Raw genomic sequence first — 5,000 nt, 5'->3', positions numbered from 1 at the left:
CAGACAGACACACACACTGGCACACACACTGGCACACTTACAGCTCTCGCTCTAAGAATCCGGGAGATGAGTTTTGTTTGTTGCCGGTGCACACTCCCAGTCTTCTGATACTGCACATGCTCCGCCTATGGGAGCTGCTTTCCTGACGAGAGCCACATCAAACACACGCTTCCTCCTTTCCTCCCCTTGCTGTCTCCATATTCTCTCTCTCTCTCTCTCTCTCTCTTTCTCTCTCTGTTCATTCACTCCTTTCAGACAGGTGTCTTTTTGAAGCAAAACACTGCGTCATTCGCCCCGACCACTTTCCACTGTAGTAAACAGAGGAGGAATCCAGATCTCTAAACAGCCGTCTCTCTCTCTCTCTCTACCACTCAATCTCTCTCTTACACACACACACACACACACACACAGGCTCTCTCTCTTCTCTCTCGCCTCTTCTCTCTCAGTTTTCTCTCTCTCTTGTCTCTTTCTTTCTCTCTCTTTCAAGGGACTAAAAGTAATTCCATTATCAGTGGTAAGCTTCTGAGCTGTAAACAGAGAGAGAGGCAGCTTTGCAGCGCTGCTTCTAGCAATTAAACAAAGACGCTGGCCTTCACCTCTACAGAGATAAGGGTGGATTAGAGATAGATTAGAGCACAAAAGAGGCCAGGATGGAAGTTACTCATTGAAGTCAAGTATTTCACTTGTCTAATTCACTTCTGTTTAAATTGGAGACATCCCGCGGTACAGCACGTATACAAGGCAGCACCCAAAGTGGAAAAGTCAGCAGTTGTTCATAAAATGTAAACAGACTGCGGATTCTCTACACCAAACACAAAACCAAAACGCGAAGACAATGGATGGATGCTGAGGCCTCATCAACTCTCTTTAGTTAGCTTGCTGTCTCTCAGGTTGGGAGGGACAATCCCTCCCTCCTTCCCTCTCCCTCTCCCTCTCCCTCTCCCTCCTTCCCTCTCCCTCTCCCTCTCTCTCTCTCTCTCTCTCTCTCTCTCCATCTCTCTCTCCTCCTCCTGCTGTGCTGTGTTTCCTCGGGCTGCCTGCCAGCCACAGGCGTCATAATAAAATGTCTGCTAAGCTTCTTTCATAAAACATTAACGAGGAGAGAGAGGGGAACGGTGTGATGCATCATGGCCACAGTTAAACCATGGCCCACCACAGCCCCACTGAGGCCTGCTCACTGGCTCTCTCTGGCTTTGGCTCTCCTACACACACACACACACACACACACACACACACACACACACACACACACACACACACACACACACACACACACACACACACACTCGTGTAATAACTAATTTTGCTGTCTTGCAGATGTAAGAAGCAGCTTTACTCATCAAACCAACCAACCATTCATTTGTCAAATCAATTAACCATCTACAGTATCACTCCATCTATCCATGCATCCATCCCTCTAAACATACACTGTCACTGTAACTGTTACTGTACTGTGAGTTACTGACACACAGTCACAGTAACCTGCCCTCTACACCTCCCTCCCCTCTCCCTCCCTCCCTCCCCTCTACCTCCCTCCCTCCCTCCCCTCTCCCTCCCCTCTCCCTCTCCCTCCCTCCCTCCCTCCCCTCTCCCTCCCCTCTCCCTCCCTCCCTCCCTCCATGTTCTCCAGCATTAGTATTAGCAGGGCTGTAAGACGGTGCTCTGACAGTAGCGTGTTGTCATCAGCACACTGTCTGGAGTGACAGTGTTCTGGGGGATCGATGCTTCACACCAGAGGGAAGGTCGCAGCATGGATTGAACATCATGGGATTTAATAAGCATCAATAGATCGCTGTGTAATATTGTCCTCACAAGACACAAGTTTATAAACAAGGCTGTGATTATAATAAGGATTATCAGTAATTTGATAATGAATGTGGGCCGTGACTCCGTGTGTGTGTGCGTGTGTGTGTGTGCGCATGTTCGTGACTGCAGTGTGTGTGTGTGTGTTATAGATTGAGTCTTTGTGTAGACAGTGACAGGACTAAGGAAGCCTCAGTCAGAGGACTGACTGTGTTTGGGGCCTCGCAGTGAATGAATCCATCTATTCATCTCTCTTCCACTATCACTCTCTTTCTCGGGAACCCTCTCTCTCTCGCTGTCTGTGTCTTTTTCCGACACACAACAGACTCAAGCTGAGATAAAGAGGAAGACACGCCCCCCCTTGCTCTCAGAGCGAGGAAGAGAGAGGAGGGGGAGGGAGGAGGACAAACGAGGGAGGAGAGGGCAAGAGCAGGATCCAGAAGACCCACGGCTTTCTGACAGTGATGAGACAACACCCCATCCTGCCAAAGAGGCTCTGCCCTCCCTCCCCCCTCATCCTCCCTCCCCCCTCATCCTCCCTCCCCCCTCATCCTCCCCTCCTCCCTCCCCCTTCTCTTCCTCCTCACACTCTCCCTCTGCCCTCCCTCCCCCCTCATCCTCCCCTCCTCCCTTCTCTTCCTCCTCCCACTCTCCCTCTGTCTCTCCCTCCCCCCTCATCCTCCCCTCCTCCCTCCCCCTTCTCTTCCTCCTCCCACTCTCCCTCTGTCTCTCCCTCCCCCCTCATCCTCCCCTCCTCCCTCCCCTTCTCTTCCTCCTCCCACTCTCCCTCTGTCTTTCTCCCCCCCTCATACCCATCTCTCTCTACCCCATACCCCTCCTCTCTCTCCCCCTCTCCTCCCCATCTCTCTCTACCCGTACCCCTCTGTCTCTCTCTCCCCCTCTCCTCGCCCGCCCGGAGCCTACAGCTGTCTCTGTGATTGGCAGGGCTGCCCGGCAGGGCAAAAGAGAGGGGCGAGGGAGCAAGGAAGAAGTGGAAATGGGTCCTTAAATGCCCCTGCAGCTGTGTATGTGTGTGTGTGTGTGTGTGTGTGTATAAGCGTGTGTGTGTGTGTACGTGTGAGCGTGTGTGTGTGTCTTCTTTCTATTTGTGTGCCTTTTTAAGAGATTCTAAAAATGCAATTGCTGCTCCCCATTACAGATGCTGCTATGTTGTGTTGATGAGATATATTACCTTATGACACACACACACACACAGCTGCTTCTGAGAGTTTGTACACCACATGTCAGTGCTGATTACCAGGGTCAAAGGTCATTGGCTGTGGAAGAGAAGCATCCTGGGTAAACTGCTCGACTCTCGCACTCCTTCATTCTCTTTGATTGCTGCTCTCCTCCTCCCTGCACCTGTTTCCTTGCTCCCTTAACCCTTTTCAATCTGTTCTTCTCATTCTTTCCCCCCTGTGACACACACACACATGCACACACACGCACACTAACACGTCACGTTTCAGAAGCTTAGACAACCCAAGGTCGTCATCTTGTCTTACAGGCTGGAAACCATCGACTCTGAAGGAGTAACTTAGACACACACACACACATATATACATACACACATATATATAGACAATACATAAACACACGCACACTAGATTTTATGCCACCACAAAACCTTCCACATAACAGACATCAGCGTCTCAAGGACTCTTCACTGAGACTAGCACAGTAGATTCTCATTCACCTGGCCGCACACAAGCAGCAAACATCCCATAATGCCATCGTTGCCAGGAACATCCTGCCACAGTATGCAAGGACATTTGTCCCTGCAGAGAAACCTTCTCTTTAGTATCTCCTCACCACTCTCATCCACCTGTCAACCAGGAGGGAGATGATTATCTCTGATCATGTGCTGTAAACTGTGCTGCTCACACTACCCCCCAGAGGCACACACACACGTCCATAAAACTGGCCTAATCTGTGTGTGTGTGTGTGTGTGTGTGTGTGTGTCATGTGACAGTGGTCGTCTGTTTTCTCCAGTCATTTTTAAACACTGCTAACTGCCTTAGAACCCCCTGTGGGCCTGTCCAGAGTACATGCACACACACACACACACACACACAGGCAGACAACGAGTCGTTCATCACAGACGGGGAGACAGAGGGGGGAGGATAGTAGGATGGAGGAGGGGAACGGCTCACAGTCTATCAGAATGTGTATCCCTTCTTTCTTCACTCACCCCTCCCCTCCGCACCCCCCACACACCGTCCGCACCCCCACCTCTGCCTCGCTCCTTCTCTGAACGATAAATCGTACAAGCTTTGAGCCAGGCTGCTAGCTCAATATGAACACACGCTCTCTTCCTTTCTCCTTACAACCTCTCTCTCTCTTTCTCTCCCTCTCTTTATGCATTTTTCTTCCTCCACAATCTGGTTCTCCTCCTCTCTGGGTGGTGTGGCAAGAGGAGGGCAGAACAGATATAATGAGAGGAAGACATGGAGGAAAAAAGAGAGAGGAGACAGAGAGACAGAGGCAGACATAGAGGCAGGTAGAGAGGCAGGCAGAGAGACAGACAGAGAGGCAGACATAGAGGCAGGTAGAGAGACAGACAGAGAGGCAGACATAGAGGCAGGCAGAGAGACAGGCAGAGAGACAGACAGAGAGACAGACATAGAGGCAGGCAAAGAGGCAGGCAGAGAGACAGGCAGAGAGACAGACAGAGAGACAGACAGAGAGGCAGACATAGAGGCAGGCAGAGAGGCAGGCAGAGAGACAGACAGAGTATGGATGAGAGAGGACTGGGGGGACTACAGGAAGGAGCAGCCTCAGAGCATGTTTCAGCCAAGAGCAGCAGTGGGGAGTGTGTGTGTCTGTGTTTGCGTCCCTGGTGTGTGCGTGTCCTTCCAGCTGACTACATCTACAGTGATTGAGTGTAACTACAGATAAACGGGCACAGTAGGGCTTGACCTGCGCCCCCCTCCTCCCCTCCCCTCCTCTCCTCCTCTCCTCCCCCCTCCCCCCTCCTCCCCTCCCCTCCTCTCCTCCCCCCTCCCCCCTCCTCCCCTCCCCTCCTCTCCTCCCCCCTCCCCCCCCTCCTCCCCTCCCCTCCTCTCCTCCCCTCCTCCCCTCCCCTCCTCCCCTCCCCTCCTCCCCTCCTCTCCTCCTCCCCTCCTCTCCTCCTCCCCTCCTCCCCTCCCTATCTTCCCTCAGGCCTGCTCCTCGGCTCTGCCATGCATGTTGAGGTC

The 5,000-nt window shown here is 52.2% G+C and overlaps 1 protein-coding gene across 2 annotated transcripts in view; it reads right to left on the bottom strand.

Annotated features, from left to right (window-relative positions):
• The window catches only part of gria4a (glutamate receptor, ionotropic, AMPA 4a), a 50,188-nt gene that overhangs the window by 32,701 nt on the left and 12,487 nt on the right, over positions 1 to 5,000 (bottom strand). The gene's annotated exons all lie outside the window — the stretch shown is intronic.

Source organism: Hypomesus nipponensis, chromosome 15 (assembly GCF_054491055.1).
Source record: "Hypomesus nipponensis isolate SF chromosome 15, ASM5449105v1, whole genome shotgun sequence".
Classification (NCBI taxonomy): Eukaryota; Metazoa; Chordata; class Actinopteri; order Osmeriformes; family Osmeridae; genus Hypomesus; species Hypomesus nipponensis.
The sequence above is the reverse complement of the archived record's forward strand: the minus strand, read 5'-3'. Positions and strand labels throughout refer to the sequence as shown.